This window comes from Microcaecilia unicolor, chromosome 5, assembly GCF_901765095.1.
Source record: "Microcaecilia unicolor chromosome 5, aMicUni1.1, whole genome shotgun sequence".
Classification (NCBI taxonomy): domain Eukaryota; kingdom Metazoa; phylum Chordata; class Amphibia; order Gymnophiona; family Siphonopidae; genus Microcaecilia; species Microcaecilia unicolor.
The window spans coordinates 68,792,051-68,812,213 of NC_044035.1; positions in this window are offsets into that span (position 1 = coordinate 68,792,051).

A 20,163-nucleotide genomic window follows, 5' to 3' on the forward strand; every position below is an offset into this window, starting at 1 on the left:
TATCTTTTTTGAGGTGCGGCGACCAGAACTGAACAAAATACTCGAGGTGCGGTCTCACCATGGAGCAATACAACAGCATTATAACATCCTCGTGTTTGTTTTCCATCCCTTTCCTAATAATACTCAACATTCTGTGGGCTTTCTTAGCTGCCGCAGCACACATTATATAGTCCCCTTTCAATATCACTTAAGTTTTGTATTTCAATATCAGTTGACTTGCTTTTTGATGTGTGCCACTCATGTTTGTCCACTAAGAAGGTTAATAGTCTCTGATATGTGAGCTTACTATTGCCTGATGTTTATTATATTTGTCTCATAGGTCAGTGGTTCCCAAACCTTGTCCTGGAGGCACCTGAGCCAGTCAGGTTTTCAGGATATCCAAAACAAATATACAGGATAGAGATTTTAATGCAGTGGAGGCAGTGCATGCAAATCTCTTTCATATACATTGTAGATATCCTGAAAACCTGATTGGCTCAGGTGCCTCTAGTACCAGGTTTGGGAGCCATTGACATAGGTTATTATCCTATTAACTCTGGAATGGCCCATTTTACTTACAATCGCATAGTCAGGATCAAATTTTGCTTAATGTAAGAAGTTGAGAGCAATTTTATTAGGCCATCTAATTTATGCAACAGATATGCACGTTATATCTATTTTGTAAAGGGAACACGTGCACACAAGCAGGGGCAGCCCACAGCAATCTGCCACCTGAGGCAAGGGCTAAGATGCTGCCTGAGGTGAGAGTTGAGATTGCGCCGCCCCCTCCAGCCCCGGTCATGGTCTCGCATCTCCCTTCCTTAATCCCCTTCCCTGAGCCTACCTTTGTTTTCCAAAAAAGATGGCAATGACAGTGATTCCCATAGACTGCCCTGCTGCTGGCACCGGCCTCCTCTCTGTACTGTGGCCTGCCTCGAGGAAATAGGAAATTATGTCACAGGCAGGCTGCAGCAGAGAGGAGAGGCCGGTGCCAGTGGCAGGGCAGCCTATTGGAATTCCTACCGCTGCCACCAACTTTTAATAAACAAAAGTAGGCTTGAGGAAGGGATTGAAGAAGGAAAGGGGGAGATGCCAGAATACAGCTGGTGGGGGAGGGGGGATATACCACTAAAAGAAGAGTGACGCCTGAGGTCCCTGCCTCAGGAGCATAATGATAAGGGCCACCACTGTACACAAGTGCCGTTATATGTTACTCGCTTAGTGAAAAGGTACAAAAAGTGGGGTTACAAATAACAGAGATAAAAGCTATAAAAGTTTGGAGGAGCAACTTTCATATTTCCCCAGCAACTGATCTCTGATCTTGTTTTACTCTCTGTTTTTGGCTATATGTATTGGGGTGTCTCTGTCTGGGCCTACCTTTCTTAGTCTGTGTGTGTGTGCAGGGCTTAAGGGGTCAGCAGGCAACCTAAGCAGTTGGTTTCTGAAGGTATTAATGTTGCAAAAGCTCATGTCACAGAGAAAAGCCAGGAGGAGGAGGCAGCCTTATCAGAGGATAGATGTGGGCTCAGGATCTAATTTCATGATATCACTTATGGCCATTCATCACCAAGTTCTTCTTTGACAAGGCAGTCATACTCCATCAATAGTAACATCTAGGCGGTAAGGGCTCCCCCAGGAAATGGCTGCATGGGCAGTGCTTAACTTACTGCATGGCCATTTCTGCTTTAAAAAAAAAAAACACATTATTTTACTCACTGTGGTAAAAGGGGGTCTTGGCGTATGGCAAACCCACGCAATTATGTCATTTCAAGGGTCCTGTCTTTTTACCACAGCTTGGCAAAAGGACCCCCAAATTCTCATATTCCATGTCCCCTTCTACAAAAAAACAAATGTACTTATTTCATTAGTATACTCATGTCACCTTGTTCATGCAGTGCTAAACAATATAGCATCTTGGCATTTATATAGGCAGCCTGTCTCTTGAAGGGTAACTCCCTCCAGTCGAGTGACTTGCTCACATTTATTAATCAGACCAATCAAAAACTGTGATATCATATGAAGGATTCCTATTGGAAGAACTACAGGGATAATATAAATATCAAGGGTTCCGAAAGTAGAGATCTTTAATAAAAATAAGAATCTTTAATAAACCAAGCTATAGCTTGATTTGAACCCAACGGTAAACCATCTTCAGAGTAAAATTCCAGAGCTCTTCCTTCTGCTGAAATGGTTTTCTCTGGACACCCCTTCTTAGGTCCATGGATGCATGATCCATAATAAAGCATGTCAAATTGGAAAATTTATGTCCTAACAGTAAACTATGTTCCAGAATGGTGCTTCTGTCTGTAGGACACCATGATGCTCAATCATGCACATTTTAAATCTTCTTGAAGTCTGTCTGATATAAAGGTTTCTGACAATGACACAAACACAAAATATGTATCAAATGTTTTATATTTCAAAGCATATACACATTGATCAGCTAGATTAAAGACACTCAATAACAATCAATGGAATATCATAGATGAACATTTGTAACAGGGAGAATGACCACATGAAACTCTTCCCCTTAGTTCCTGTGGGGGGCGAAGAACAGCAGGATTCAAAAATTATTTTAGGTTATACCTTGTACGTAAGGCTATTCATAACTGTTGTTCTGCAAAAACCAGAAGCGTAGACAGAAGATGTCAATATTTCCTAAATATGAGTGTCAATTGATTGGCTTTATCTCCATATTGTAACACACAGGTCATAGAGTCAAATTGAGACTCTGGTAACTTTTGTCTAACACAATAAATCTCTGTAATTATATACTGCACTCTTATAAGCCTGCTTAACAATTGCTTTAGGATACCCTCTTGTCATCAACCTTGCAACGAGATGTTTAGACTGAAATTAAAATTCATCACGGGAAGAACAAATTCTTCCGTACCTCAAAAATTGAGATATTGGGAGGCTGCATTTTAATGCCTTTGGATGACAGTACATTTCCTAAAAACTGTTGTTCTCAGATCAATTTGTTCTCTTTTAATCAAAATGCCAAAAAAAGATAATTGTGTCTGACTTCATGTTATTATGAACTTAATTTTAGAATGAAGCTCATTTAACCAATCAACAAATTCATCTAAAAGACACGGCTTAAATCCAAAAAAAGATAATATTGTCTATAAATCTAGACCATAGTTGGATAAAAGATTCAAATCTGGAAGATAAAACCCATTTAGTCTCAAACATGGCCATAAACAAATTAGTCACCAATCGGGCCATCATGGTTGCTCTTAGACGCTCCACCCTTCTTCCAGGTGCAGACTGCCAGTGTGGTCTCTCTTGTTTGCACAGTGTTGCACAAGGTGGTTTCACCCCTCCCTTTGCTCTGCATACAACATCTAGGGTCTGACAAACCCTTTTCCCAATTCAGCCTACCAATGCTGCTTCCCTTTGGGTTGCAAAACACTGCACATGGATGTTTTTCCCTTCCTCCTTTCTGCATCCAGCTCTTAATTCTTAGCACTGCTGTAATCCTTCACCATATGAATAAACCTAGTTACACATAATCCATGCCCAGGTATGTTTTTGTACAGCCCTTTTTACTGAGACCTCTATTCCCCAAATTACAGACTTTCTTCCCCAATCTAAATCTTTTTCTGCACTCTGTTTTCAGGTTACAATAATCCTTTACATTTTTCCAAAAGGGTTACATTCCTAGCCCCCACTTCCAAGGCTGTAATAATCTCTTTAACATTTTCCAATGGCTTTTCCTTTCTTAGCCCTCACTTTCAAGGCTGTAATAATCCTTTAAACTTTCTCAAGGATTTCCTCTCCCAGCCTCTTTTAACCTTTCTGGTTTACTCATTGCTTTAGGGTCCTATTCACTGCACAAGGAGCTTTAAGCCCGTGGAGCTCATTGCTGTAGGATCCTATTCACTGTTCCAAAGGGTTCCAGCCTGTGCTTGTATGTTCCTCTTGTGCTCTGTCTCCTTCCAATACTGCTTGTAGGGTGTGCTTCCAGCCACACCCTCATGCTTCTGCTAATGAGCTAACTGCCCCAGGTGAGGCAAGTCCAGCTTCTGGACTACCTATTCCCAGAGGATCTGCTCTCTGCCCCCAGCTGGCTGCTACAGGTACCTTCTGTGTGCTGCTTCCTACTACTACCCCTCCCCCATGCATTCTGGTTTGCCCGATTACAGGATGACAGAGAGGTAAACTGGTAAGGGTATATTACTGAAAGTTTTCCTTTTGACTTTCCTGAGAATAGACGGTTTCCCAGGTGATAACCAGATTTAAATCCTAATCTCTCTGTTGCCAGGGGTTTTGACCCTGCTTGTTGGTCACAATAAGCATATGTGTTTATGCATGAACACTTATGCCATAGTGCTGAAGTAAATGCTTATGCCTTGATTGGGGAGACATGTGCATAGCTCATAGCATTCTGTAAATTATGCACAAAAGTGTCACCCATCCAGGCTTTACCCATGTGAATGCCCACCTGAAAAGTACACACTATTGAAGATACTTACAGAATAGCACATATTTGGATTTTTCTTATTTATACATGTAAGTGACAAAAATAATGGCATTTAAGCATGTATTTGCTGTCTAAATATGCATTGTTCCTTATAGAAATACCTCCTTTCCTTACCCTGATGGCATACTGGTGGTAGCTGGATGTGATTGGCTGTTGTACAGTGGGGATGTGCCAGCTGCATGATACAAGTGAGTTGTGCAACATATCAGAGTTATTGATAACAATCATACTGTAGACCACATCTTAATGGAAGTATGGGCAATGATAGAGGGCTAAAAGATAAGGTTTAGAGAGACTACAGTGGTTCTTAGCTGTTATGTAACAGATGGCAAGAAGAACATGGATAAGTCCGTGAAGGAGGAAATCTTTGATGGCATTCAATGATTTTCACATTTGTTGCATTTGGTAGTAAGAGACCCTTAGGCCTGGGGAGCAAGAGAAGCAGCACCTCTATCCCAAAGATACTGATTTCTATAAGCCAAAAATAGCAGGGAATTTCTACGAGACTGTGAAAGGTGGGCATAAGCTGTGTCATATACAGAAAACAGGGACACCTATGTACCATTTCATTCATGATTTTGGTAACAGGTGAAATCCCACCAATCTAACACTGAACACCTTAGTGGAGAAACATACAGGCCTTCATCAGATGTCACTGGATATAAAAATTGGTATTGAAAACACCCTAGGACTTAGATTGTAAGCTCTTTGAGCAGGGACTGTCTTTCTTCTATGTTTGTGCAGCGCTGCGTACGCCTTGTAGCGCTATAGAAATGCTAAATAGTAGTAGTAGTAGTAGGACACAGATTTTCAACCTTTTTCATCTCACAACACTCATGGCACTAAAATTGTCAAGACATATCCACACACATGGTCCAGTATTTTACCTTCTTCCCCAGCCCCACCCTCACACATTTTACCTTCTTTCTCCCCCCCCCCACTCCCACCTACACATGGTACAGTATTTTATCTTCCCCCCCCCCCACACACACAGTCCAGCATTTTACCTTCTCCCCCACCAATAGTTCAGCATTTACCTTCTCTACCCTCACAACTAGTCCAGCATTTACTTACTCTTCTCCCCCTCACAAGTAGTTCAGTATTTACCTTCTCTTCCCCCCACCCTCACAAATAGTCCAGCATCTCTCCCTCCTATGTCCTCTCCAGCCAGCAATTAGACATATCATCCCCCCCCCCCCCCGTATCTTTTAAAAGTTTTCTTTTCTCTAGCAGTCGGCGGCAGCAAGCAGCAATTCATACATCCTGCTTGCATTAACCCCTGGAGCCTTCTCTTTGACTCTTCCTGCCTATGCGGAAGCAGGAAGTTACATCAGAAAGAAGGCTCTGGGTTTGGTGCAAGCAGGCTGTATAAATCTCTGCTCACTGCCACTGACCACTAAAGACAAGAAAACGTACTCCATTCCAGCACAAAGTAAGCTGACCCAACTCCTATGGCATACCTTGGGAGCAGCCACAGCACACCAATGTGCCATTGGCATACTGGTTGAAAAATGCTGCCCTAGGGCATCAGGGTTGAACCCCTAAAACTATGAATTCTGCAATGTTTACCCTAGTCATTGTCCTTCCAAAAGTGAATGTCCTGGAGACAACGTTAGAAGGTTTTCAGCAGCAAAAGGAATTGGCACCAGAGATATTGGTGCTGGTGGATTCCTTGCTACTAGAAGTGGACAGTAGGTTCAACCTTTTTTCAAGGAGGAAGCTTTTGTGCTAATCATCTTGTGTAACCCACAGGTGAAAAGGAATATTGATCTCCAATGCAACACACTAATGTGCTGGAGGGATAAATTGGTGATTGATGTGGATGAAAGGCAGCTCCAGAGGCAGAGGGGCAGTATAGACTCAGCAAGGGAAAGAGTAAAATCCTTTGTTTATCCTGCAAAACTATTAAGCATACTCTTGGCTGATATTCCTGTTAGTACTTCAAAGGAACTGGAGGAATAACCTAATGTTTAGAGTACCAGGCTGACAATCAGAGAAGCTCAATTAATATCCTGCGGCTGCTCCTTGTAATCTTTGGCAAGTCACTTAACCTTTCATTGCTTCAGGTACAAAATTAGATTATAAGGCAGTCAGGGAGAGGGAGACACTCTGTGTACCTGAATATAACTCACCTTGAACTACAGTGAAAAGGAATGTGCTAAGACTAAATACACAAGTTTAAAAGTGGTTTGAAAAGGGATGTCATAGATACACCATTAAAGTCATATTGTTGTAGCTATGCTTCAGCTTATTCTTGTAGGACAAGTTTTAATTTTGATGTTGCGTTACGCCAATGTTACTGGGGGGATTTTTAGCATAATTTTCTGCTGGGCCCTTTTCCATTTTCTGACATAGAGGGCTCTTCCTATCATTGCTTACATATAACCCAAGTGATCCACCATCCTAATCCTTCCAACCATACTGTCAGTTTACATCCTCTGCAGTCTTTGTACTTAGATGCCAGTTGCCCATTTTTGCCTATTTAGCACCTTTTTTGGCATTTTGGGGTTTTGTTGTTTCTGGTGTTGCTTTACTCTTCGAGCAATGCTTGGTATTCATCCCGTGGTACAGAGAGGAAATATTTTCACTGTCTCCTAGCCCTTAATAAACCAAGGGGTTCTTTTACCAAGCCATGCTAGAAAGTGGCCAGCATTGTGATTAGAGTGTAGGTTTGCCTCACACTTGTAATTTGTGTCAGTAATGGCTGTGAGCTAATTTCACAATTAGCACATGGCCATTCCCACCTGAGTCCTTACTGCCACCTATTTAGCAGCAATGGCTGTGTGCTGCCTGATTACCAACAGGCACGCTTACTCCCTTCCTCTTGTGCTAGAAAATAAGTTTTCTTTTTTTAGCACAGAGATCGGCGCACGCTGATCACAACAAATGGGACTCAGCGTACCCCACAGTGGTGCTGTTTTGCTGTGTTCTACCTTCGCGATAACACTACTTACCTTTAGTGAAAGGTCCCCCAAGTGCCTTGCAGGATAATAAATCCTCCTAGAATAGCAAATGTAGCTCCTGATCCCACCATGCCTATTCTCTGTACTCCAGGAACACCTATGCATATAGCACATAAAAATAGGTGATATGTTTTCCAAGTGCATAATTTTATGTGTATATGGGATAATGTTATCAGTGCCTACTCGAATATAGTAACATAGTAGATGACGGCAGAAAAAGACCTGCATGGTCCATCCAGTCTGCCCAACAAGACAACTCATGTGTGCTACTTTTGTGTATACCCTACTTTGATTTGTACTTGTGTCTTCAGGGCACAGACCGTATAAGTCTGCCCAGCACTATCCCCGCCTCCCAACCACCAGCTCTGGCACAGACCGTGTAAGTCTGCCCAGCACTATCCCCGCCTCCCACCACTGGCTCTGGCACAGACCGTATAAGTCTGCCCCGCACTATCCCCGCCTCCCAAACTCCAGCCCCGCTTCCCACTACCGACTCTGCACTATGTAATAAACATTTTGGAGGTAATTTTATAAGTGACTTGAGTGTATGAGGATGTTCAATAGTGTTCTACACACCAAAATAGTCACTTATAAAATTACCTCCACGAAGCTAATTCTAATTTCCCAACCTGCTATCCTCAGATATGTCATGATTGTGACTGTTTTCTTGGTCTGTGCTCGCCTCGCCCTCTGGTGGCCAGTACAGGTGACTGCTTTAGACTATCTGTTGCTGTTTTCCAAACATGTTCCAGAGGCCAGTCCAGTCCGGATTTTCCGGTCTGCCAGACTTGCTTGGCTTGGTTGTACCTAAGCAGCACCCTTACTTGCCTTGAGATTATTTCAGCAGAACCTCAGCTGGTGATGGTCTTTTTAAGCGCCTGTGGGCTTTGCTGCTTTGCCTTTGCAACACCAAAGGTCCAGGTTAGTGTGTGTGCAGTTAAGCACTTCTGCCTTGCTTTACCCTTTTGGTTTCCCTGCTTTACCCTTTTGGTGCTGATTGGAGCACTTCTGCCTTGATTGTACTGTTAGGAGCACTTCTGTCTTGCTTTGTTTGAGCTTCCCTGCTTTTCCCTTTTGGTGCTGATAGGAGCACTTCTGCCTTGGTGTGCTGTTAGGAGCACTTCTGCCTTGCCTTGTATCTTGTTTGGGTGCCTGGTGGCACTTCTGCCTTGCTTGTTTCTGTACCTTGTATCCTGTGTGAGCATCCTGAACCCTAATCCTGTTTTAGTCAAGCTTGTTTCTGTACCTAGTATCCTATCCTGCTTATAATCGTAATAGAAAAACGCTTATATTGTGACCCAAATCGGGAGATAGACGTTTATCTCACAAAAACGAATAAAGCGGTATAATCGAAAGCCGAATTTGGACGTTTTCAACTGCACTCCGTCGCGGATGCGGACAAAGTTGATGGGGGCGTGTCAAAGGTGTGGTGAAGGTGGCACTGGGGCGTGGTTATCGGCCAATCAGAGATAGGCGCCTTTCGCCGATAATGGAAAAAAATATGCGTTTTTAGCGAAAATTTAGGGCACTTTTCCTGGACCCTGTTTTTCCACGAATAGGGCCCCAAAAAGTGCCCTAAATGACTAGATGACCACTGGAGGGAGTCGGGGATGACCTCCCCTGACTGCCCCAGTGGTCACAAACCCCCTCCCACCACAAAAATATGCCGTTTCACAACTTTTTATGTTCACCCTCAAATGTCATACCCACCTCCCTGGCACCAGTATGCAGGTCACTGGAGCAGTTATTAGGGGGTGGAGTGGACTTCAGGCAGGTGGACCCAGGCCCATCCCCCCCACCTGTTACACTTGTGCTGGTAAATGGGAGCCCTCCAAACCGCCCCCCCAAACCCACTGTACCCACATGTAGGTGCCCCCCTTCACCCCTTAGGGCTATAGTAATGGTGTAGACTTGTGGGCAGTGGGTTTTGAGGGGGATTTGGGAGGCTCAACACCCAAGGGAAGGGTGCTATGCACCTGGGAGCTCTTTTTTTTTTGTAGAAGTGCCCCCTAGGGTGCCCGGTTGGTGTCCTGGCATGTGAGGGGGACCAGTGCACTACGAATCCTGGCCCCTCCCACGAATAAATGTCTTGAAGTTATTCGTTTTTGAGCTGGGTGCTTTCATTTTCCGTTATCGCTGAAAAACAAAAACGCCCAGCTCACAAATTGTCGAATAAAACATGGACGTCTATTTTTTGCGAAAATACAGTTCGGTCCGCCCCTTCACGGACCCGTTCTCGGAGATAAACGCCCATGGAGATAGACGTTTCCGTTCGATTATGCCCCTTTATGTGAACCCTGTTTTAGTCAAGCTTGTTTAGAATCCTGTTGGTCCAGTCTGTCTGCAAGCCCAGTCCAGTAAGTTCTGCCGGCCACCTGCACCTGGGGGCTCAACCCCTGGGGAGTGGTGGTCAAGCGCAGTTGAAGTCCATTTGTCCAGTCCTGGTTGGGGAATTTTGCCTGCCACTGCCGCTTCTCGACAGTAGCCCAAGGGCTCATGACGTTCCGGTGTCCGAGAGCCTGAGAACCTGACAAGATACCTGAAAGGGATATACACTTACACATTTTATAAATTTTCTTCATAATTTTTAAATCAGTTTTCAGATGCTAATAGTCTTTCAGAATGATCCCTTGCTGGAAGGGAAAAAAGAACGGAAATGAGATGATATCATATTTACTAGGAGATATGTTGGAGTGGCTTTGGCCTTGAATCTTTCTTCCTCTTAAGGTATCAGTAAAACAATTTGCAAGAAATATAACAACTTGTATAAAATACAGAGAAGTTTATCCAGATCAACTTCCAGCATAAAAAAAAAAAACAGAAAGACACAGAAAACCTCACAAGACAACTGAAATATTTATACACACAACAGCACCACTAAAATACAGATTTCTAAAGAAAGAAAATTAAGGAAAAGAAAGGTTTAAGGTAATTGTTGAAAACTAATGGGTAAGGAAAGCATATGAAGATTATTGTTAGATACTGTAATCAGCCATTAAAAGTGAATATTTTGTAGCACTTATTTCCTCTACAGTTGTCCTAATCACCAAGGTAGTAACTAGCATTGCTTTTGTGCAAAAAGAAGCTTCAATCCATAACAAGACAAAAATGTTGGTAAAAACTAATGAAGAACAATATAACTTTATAGTTCCTTGTATTAATATTCTATTACAAAACAATTAGAAAAAAAAAACAAGTCTTTTGACTGCAGAGATCATGCGTCTTTCTGAAATTAGGGAATCATTTGCATGGCTACTAAAGTAACATCATCATAATAAGCTGGTTGCTAAATAATAGAAATGCAAACCCACGAGGTTAGTGACTGTCCTTTATGTTGAAAGCCTCATCATGTTTATATAGGTTAAAATATTTATGATGGAAAAAATGTACACATTGTTTAATCAGGTGAGTTCAAGTCATCCAAAATATTTTTTGTCTCTGGAAAGCAAACAAAGATGATAATTGATCTTGGACAAATATCAACTATTGTAAAGGTAATCATAGGTCAGCTCTTAAAGAGTTCCCAAGTGGCAAAGAAAACATGTTCATTTTAACTGATTATCTTTAGATTAATTTTAGGACAAACTCTGTTGGCTGAGTTTGCAGCTGAAAATTATTCTAGCATCTAACTGATTCAAATTTGGTTTGCTAGATTGGAGAAAGCCATTTTTTCCCCAGGGATAACAAGGTACATTAATAATCTAGTGCTGAAAATTAGCAACTCCCATTACCCTTACTCTTCTTGCATTTTTCACACAAAATTACCTAAAATTCAAACAAGACTCTCCTTCACATTACAAACTGACAGGTTTCTTTAACAAGTTTCACAGAACCCATTTTTAAGCTCCCACCTAAAATGATAGTTTTACCATATAAAACAAATGAACCCAGGTCCAAAGACATCTCAGCAGTCCACAACAGGAACTCGTCCCCAACCATCAAAAAACATATTTGTAAAAATACTTTTGGAGCTTGACCTCGCAAGCCCCAAAAATGGCCAATACAAATTAAAATAAATGAAATGGACGCCCAAACAACCCCTTACCTAGCTCTCCCCTAGGCTCCTTTAGTTGCCACCATCTTTGGATTTGCTCTGAAGTGACCCCTCATGTTACCTGTGAACTACTGTGGCAGCCCGCCATATACATAGAAAAATGTAGGCCCCAGCTTCACTTTGGGCCTAAAGGAGCTCTGGAGCTCTTGCATACCAGGCTCCACTGCTTACTGCTGCTTTCTTGCCAGCCATCTCCTCACTCTGTCCACACTCCCAATTAGTGTGGCATAGGATTGCCAACTGGATCCAGATTCATCCAGCAGTGATGATCCAGTTGGCAACCTTAGTGTGGCAGTGCGCACAGATGTGCCTGCCACAAACCAGATGTAGGCTGTGTTATGATTCTACTGAGACAGGCAGGGGAATAACTGGGACTCGTTTCTGATTGGCCTGTCAGGGATTGAGCTGATGTCTGAAGCAGCAGATGTCAGAAGTCAGACCTATTTAAACTTACCTCTCCCTACAATGTACGCTCTAGCTCTGATTCTCTTTCTCTGTCTGTGCTCCTGGCACAGTGTGTATTTTGGGGAGTTTTGCTTGCTCTCCTTTTGTTTGTGGTCTCCATGTGTGTGTGGGGGGGTGTATGTGTGTGTGCTGGTTGTAACCAGCATGTCCTTGATTGCTTCTCTGCAGGGCAGCTGGGGCTGTCTCTGCCTTGTCTCTCCCTGCCTCTGTTAAGCAGCAGTTCTGTCTGTAAGCTCCTTACTACTTTGTTTAAGTTTCCCTTTACACAGTGTTAACCGTTTTTGTGCAGAACTTGATATTTGCCTTCTGTGAGTCCTGCTTCTGTTAGGCAGCCTTTCTGTCTGTGGTAAGCTCGATCCTACTTTGTTTATTTAAGTTTCCCTTTACTCAGTGTTAACCATAGAACAGGAGTAGGAGAAAAAACAGGATTGGTAGTTGTATGACAGGCTATATATTTTATTATCACAAGTACATTTGGACAGTGGCATAAGAAGGGGGTGGGGCGGTCCGCCCCAGGTGCACGCAGCTTGTGGGGGTGTCGGCTCCGCTGGTTCCCTGCTCTCTCTGCCCCGGAACAGGTTACTTCCTGTTCCGGGGCACAGAGAGCAGGGACCCAGCAAAGCCGACGCAGCTCCCAGCGACGTGCACTCGGGGCGGAGCGGCCCTCCCACCCGTCCCCTTTCCTATGCCAGTGGTAAGAATGTGCGCCGATGGGGGGGTGCGCCGTGCTGCACCTGGGGGGGGGGTGCGCAGCGGCAACCCGCCCCGGGTGTCAGCCGCCCTCGCTACGGCACTGCATTTGGAACTATGGTAAAGAAACAAAGAGCCCTTAAAACATCTACCATTGCTTCTATCACTGTCAAGACCAAACCCATGGACCAAGACAAGATTCTGGTTTCATGTGATAAATGTACATACATTGAGTCCCTCATGAAAGAAGTATAAGAACTAAGAGAAGAAGTGGCAAGACTAAGAAACATCTGGGACAACCAGAAATTTGATCCAGACGCAGGTCAAAACATTGAGGACTTCCAGCAAAGGGAGAGAAGATCTTGGGCAGACAGAGCACAGCTGGAAGCAGGTCACCAAGTCCCACAAGATCAATCTTCCAACTCCACCTTCTATTCAACTAAAGAATCGGTTCACAGCCCTGGAGGTAGAAGAGCTAGAAACATCTAAAAAACAGGAGGAAACAATGACCAAAAATGCCATCACAGCCAGACAATTGGCCCAAAGAAAGCGAAAGGTAGTGGTGGTTGGAGATTAACTTCTCAGGGGTACCGAAGTACCCATCTGCCAGCCAGATATGTTGTCCAGAGAGGTGTGCTGTCTGCCTGGTGCCAAGATTCGCGATGTTGTGGAAAGATTGCCTAGACTCATCAAGCCTACGTACGGAGCGCACTCCTAAGCTACTCATCCATGTTGGCACAAATGATACAGCTAAATATCCTACTGAACAGATCATACGAGACTTCATGGCTTTGGGTCAGAGGGTGAAGCATCTAGGTGCACAGGCAGTGTTCTCATCGATCCTCCCTGTCAAAGGTAAAGGTCGAATGAGAGGAGCTCGCATCCTGGAGATAAATGCGTGGTTGGTGCCAATGAGAGTGCTTTGGTTTCGTAGACCATGGGATGATTTTCCAAGAGGTACTGAGCAGTGATGGTGTCCATCTGTCAAGGAAGGGAAGGAGTATCTTCAGCAACAGGCTGGCTAAAGTACTAAAGAGGGTTTTAAACTAAAATTGATGGGGATGAGTATAAAAGGCCACAAAACCATAATTAACCCCAAGGAAGGTAGGACATCTAATGCCTCTATAGAAGAAAATATAAAGAGTAAAATCTGAAGAGCCTTGTATACCAATGCCCGTAGTATGGGAAACAAACTTCTAGATCTTGAGGCTACAATGATGGAAGCAGACTTGGATTTAGTGCGGTCACAGAGACTTGGTTCACGGAGAACCTTGACTGGGATGTTGCTATACCTGGCTATAATCTATTCAGGAAGGACAGAGTAGGAAAAAAGGATGGAAGTGTGGCATTATATGCTAAGAATGATATCCAAGTGACAGAACTCCAGGATATGTGGGGTATCGAAGAAGCACAGTGGGTTAAACTGGAAAGAGGGAAAGGAAAATGTATCTATATCGGAGTGATATACAGAACTCCCTCAGTCGGAGGAAATGGACAGGGACTTAATTGAAGACATCCACAAGATAGCTAGGAAAGGGGAAGTACTACTGATAGGTGACTTCAATATGCCAAATGTTGATTGGGGTGTCCCTGCTGTGGGGTTGTCTAGAAGCAAAGAGATCTTAGATTCCCTACAGGAAGAATTGTTCCAGCAGTGGGTAACGGAACCGACGTGGGATGGAGCTATTCTGGACCTGGTGCTTACGAATGGAGAGTACGTTTCTGACGTCAAGGTGGCAGACCATTTGGTATCTAGTGATCATCATATGGTATGGTTCAATATTAAAACAGACGAGAGGGCTCATTCAAGATTGAAGGTCCTGGATTTCAAAGGAACTAACTTTGCCGAGATGGGGGAATTTCTCAAGGAACAGCGGGATGGGAACAGCTGAAGGATGTAGAACAGCAATGGACAAGACTGAAAGGAGCTATATTAAAGGCAACTAACCTTTATGTTAGAAAATTACATAAAAGTAATAGGAAAAAAAGGCCTCTCTGATACTCAAATGTAGTAGCTGAAAAGATAAGGGTAAGGAGGTTAGCCTTCGCACGTTACAAGACAACTCATAAAGATGAAGACAGGAGAGATTACCTGAATAAGTGAAGAGAAACTGGAAAAGCTATCAGGAATGCGAAGCGGCAAATGGAGGAAAAGATAGCTAATACGGTAAAATTGGAGGATAAGATATTTTTCAGATAGTTAAGTGACAAGAGGAAGTGTCATAATAGCACTGTGAGGCTCAATGCTGAGGGACAGAAATATGTGAAAGATGATAAGGATAAAGTTGAACTGCTTAATTATTTTAGCTCTGTGTTCACGGATGAAAGACCGGGGGTAGGGCTGCCGAAAACAAAGGCTAAAGGGGATGGATGTATGATAGACCAAGACCCGTTTACGGAGGACTGTGTTCGTGAGGAGCTTGCCAAACTAAAAGTAGACAGAGTGATGGGTCCAGATGGGATACATCCGAGGGTGCTTAATGTAACCAGTGGAAGAATTCTTCTTTATTTAGTACCTGGCATCTGGGAGCTGGGGAAGGCTCTAGGTTGTATTTTCTGCCAGAGGGCGGGTCCATTGCGGGATCGCGGTTTCGCCATGATCCGCGTCACTCCAGGACCACCCCTGGTGAAGACAAGACGGGGTAGGCAGTCTGGGAGGAAACTCGAGCCCCTGGAGTTGGCAGGAGCCTGGGGGGTGCTGAAATCGGGTCTGCAATGTGCGGATGCGCAAGTCCGAAAAAAACTAAAAACTCACCTGTTCAAGAAGGCATACCCCACAGTATCTGACATAAATACCGAATAATGAAATTTGGCATTTTAATCAGGAAATGGACAATTTTCAACCCCGATGCATGATCACACCCTAACATTTTGTCTGACTCACCCCAACCTATTTACCGATACTTCTTTACTGTATTTGTCACTGTAATAGTACCCCTATACTGTATTTGTTCACACCGGAGCCTGTAACCACCTCTCCGGAACTATGTAAGCCACTTTGAGCCTACTAATAAGTGGGAAAAGGTGGGATACAAATGTAAAAGTAAAATAAAATAAATAAATAATCTTATCACTCTAACTGCCAACCCTCCTCGATTATGACATCCGTTGTCACTTATTCTCTGCTAATCCTCCCTCTGGGCTGGGCTCTTCACCCTCCCACTTATGCTGTACTCCCTCCTCCCCAGTGCATCTGGAGAGTTCTAGACCAGGTCTAGTGATCCCCTGTGGAAATTTTCAATTCAGTTTACCAGGAGATTACATACATGTGAAATGTTGGGACAAAAGTTTGTTTTAGCCACCAAATTTTGCTTTCAGTTTCTGGGAAAATATGTTCCCAATTCAGTCCTTATTTTGCTGTAGTTCAAATCACACTAGAAGGGAGATGCTCTCAAGCAGAAGAGCAGTTCATTTATTAAATGTAATCATGAATTTAAGGTATGTTTAATTTCTAGAAGTTTTTCTTTCTTCACTGGTTTAGTTGGTAAAAAAAAATATGTGCTTTAGAATCTGATGGTATTCTTACCTTGGGAAGTTAAAGACATTCATTAATATGTGATATCTTTTCAAAAGTTCCATGCCAGAATATTCGTAATCTTTCAGATATTGATAGCTCTCAAGATTTCTCTGTTGTAATGCATTTTTCATTCTTTCTATATTTTTTGCAAGGATATCTTTAACAAATATAATACTTATACCCTAGGTGATCCAGTTTGGGTTTGTAGTTCTGTCATTTTCATCTCTCTCTCTCTCTCTCTCTCTCTCTCTCTCTCTCTTGACACTTTATTTTCAAGGGTTTTCACTGACTTCTTTAGTGAAGCAAAATTAACCCCTCCCCCTTTTACAAAACCGTGCGGTAACAACAACACAGCCCATTCACTTGAACGAACTGTGTCGGCATTACCGTACAGGCAGTTGCTAGTGTGGCTTTGTAAAGGGGCGGGGAGGTAATGTTAAAACATGCCTTATCTACAGCAGAGCCCACCAAACCAATTCAAGAGTGACCACAGTGATGTGAATAAACTTCTGAATATGTCCAGTTGTGAATTCCCTCTCTTCACCACAGGGGCGACGTCAGACTCCAAAGTGGATTCAACAGCGCCTATCAACAGCAGCACGGCCACGGAGGCCGAAGATGAATTTTAAACACCTCGGGGCGGCTGGCGGGGGTTTGGGGTCCCCCGCCGCCTGAAGAAGTAGTTTTTAAGGCAGCGGCAGGTGGAAGCGTACCTCGGCTGGCGGGGGTTGGGGCCCCCTGCCAGCAAAGGTAAGCAACAGCAGCGGGGGAGGGTTGGCGGCGGGAGGGGGTGGAGAGAGTCATTGGTGGCGGTGGGGGCTCTGACAATGGCGGGAGGGGGGTCAGTGGCGGCGGGGGGGGGGGGGCTAAAATGTGCCCCCTCCCTCTGGCTCTGGCCCCCCATACCGCCGGAGTCCAGATACGCCCCTGCTTCACCAATCACTCTTGGCCTAATTGTAGGGCAGCTCTTAAACCATGTACACCCACTGTAGTGACCAACTCATACTAATCAAACCAGTAACCCAGAAAAACTGGAGTTTGTTACAATTATATATTTAAAAAAGATTTCTGCCAGAGCAGTGGGTCCATGCTGTAATTGATCCCTTGTGCCTTATTGATAACATTGCTTTCATTGTGAGTGACCAGTCAACTTCATGTAAGAGATTAATTGTCTTTATGGCTTCACTCAACATTTAGAACACTTTCTCTAGTCTTCTGATCTGCAAGAAAGACATCAATATTGCTCACGTGAACTAGTGGCAGAGTTTTCTGCGGGATTGATGTGTATGTGCCTCTTACACTTCATCATACTCTGTCACTGTGACCAGAATGGAGCAAATATAAAATGAATCAACAAATTGAAAAGAACCAGTCCATGAAAAAAGCAAGAAAAAACAACTGATGAAGCCTGTACTTGAGCATGAGAGCATACATTAAGGTATCGTGTCTAGATGTTATCTCCCCTCCCCCCCAACCAGTTCTTATTGCACTACAACATCTTGACTCTACTACTTCTAAAGTAGTCATTTCAACAACATCCAAATAAGATACACTTTTAAATAAGTCAATTCTATACCAATTTTATGATGGTCCCTATTACTAAGCCGCGTAGGGGTCTACATGTGCCCAATGCACGTCAATTCAGAGTTACTGCCTGGTTACCATGGGGCCCATGCGGTAATTTCATTTTTGACGCATGTCAGCTATGTGCACCAGAAAATATATTTTATTTTCTGGCGCATTGCGAAATTGGGCAGTAACTCCGACTTGACATGTGTAGGTGATTACTGCACGGTTAACGTGAGAGACCTTACCGCTAAGTCAGTGGTTGGCGGTAAGGTCTCAGACCCAAAATGGTTGCACGCCAATTTTTATTTCGCCACATGTCCATTTTTGGCAAAAATTTTAAAAAGGCATTTTTTACAGGCACACTGAAAAATGGGTCTGAGGATACCCAAAACATGCACCTACAGTAGCACAGGCACTTTTTCAGCGCACCCTAGTAAAAGGACCCCTGAACCTTTAAACCTCTTTTCTGACACTATTTTGTTCATGTGGAAGGGCATAATCGAAAGGGGCGCCCAAGTTTTCCTGAGGACGTCTTCGCAGGAAGTCCCGGTGAAGAAGAGGGGAAACCCGTATTATCGAAACAAGATGGGCGTCCATCTTTCGTTTCGATAATACGGTTGAGGACACCCAAATCATGAAATTTAGATCAACCTTAGAGATGGTCATCCTTAGAGATGGCCGTCCCCGATTTTCGGCGATAATGGAAACCGAGGACGCCCATCTCAGAAACGACCAAATCCAAGCCATTTGGTCATGGGAGGAGCCAGCATTTGTAGTGCACTGATCCCCCTCACATTCCAGGACATCAACCGGGCACCCTAGGGGGTACTGCAGTGGACTTCAGAAATTGTTCCCAGGTGCATAGCTCCCTTACCTTGTGTGCTGAGTCCCCCAAACCCCCCAAAAAACCCCCACTCCCCACAACTGTACACCACTACCATAGCCCTAAGGAGTGAAGGGGACACCTACATGTGGGTACAGTGGGTTTCTGGTGAGTTTTGAAGGGCTCACATTATCCACCAAAAATGTAACAGGTAGGGGGGGATGGGTCTTGTTCCGCCTGCCTGAAGTTCACTGCACCCACTAAAACTGCTCCAGGGACCTGCATACTGCTGTGATGGAGCTGGGTATGACATTTGAGGCTGGCATAGAGGCTGGCAAAAAATATTTAAAAAGGTTTTTTAGGGTGGGAGGGGGTTGGTGACCACTGGGGGAGTAAGGGGAGGTCATCCCTCTTTCCCTCTGGTGGTTATCTGGTCAGTTCGGGCACCTTTTTGAGGCTTGGTCGTAACAAAAACTGGACCAAGTAAAGTCGCCCAAGTGCTCATCAGGGACACCCTTCTTTTTTCCATTATCGGCCGAGGTCGCCCATGTGTTAGGCATGCCCCAGTCCCACCTTTGATACGCTCCTGACACACCCCCGTGAACTTTGGTCGTCCCCGCAACGGAAAGCAGTTGAGGATGCCCAAAATCGGCTTTCAATTATGCTGATTTAGGCGACCCTGGGAGAAGGACACCCATCTCTTTCAAAAAAATAAGCCTGATAATCTATGATATAAGTTTATAGCTTAAAAAAATATTCCAAACTGTTGATGCAAGACACTCATCTCCAATAATAAGTCATGCCTGGATCATTAATTTTCCTAGATATTTGAAAACATTAATAGTATGCGGATGGCTTATTCTGACTTTTCCACAGTTCCAGTTTACATTTCAGAGGCAATTGTATAAGTGAATGCCTTCATTTATTTTTATATTTATGTTTATTGAAAACTTGATGAATCACCAATCTTGGTCAAGGTCAAATCAAGGCATGGTTCATAATTAAAAAAACAGAAGTGGAATGAGAACTCAAATGAAAGTTAGGAAAGAAGCAGGCATACCAGAAAAAAATAGAATGCATTCTAACAAGAATAATCATACTGATGATATTTTGCAATGCTACTGCTGCCCCCTTCCCAATGCTCCTGCACCATCTCAAGCTAAATGAAAAAAATGGGCATCCCAAAGCCATGTGATGAGAGTCTATTATATAACACCATCTGGGCACCCAGATTCCATTATAGAATACCAGTGTAACCCATAATCAGTGCACCTTATGTTTATACTCCTGCAGTTTCACCAGCCATAGAGCTGACGTAAGTACGGTTACATAAATGCAGCAGAGGGATGTATAACTGACAGTATTCTGTAAGGGAGTCTTTTACTAAGCTGCTGTAGTGTTTTTAGCTCACAGTAGAAATCAGCTGGCGGGTAAACACCCAGATGCCCATTATATTCCCAGTGTTTGCGAACGCCTTCACGGTATTATGTAAGCCACATTGAACCTGCAAAAAGGTGGGAAAATGTGGGATACAAATGTAACAAATAAATAAATAAATAAAAGACTCCCTTACAGAATACTGTCAGTTATATGTTCCTCTACTTTTACTAAGGTGCG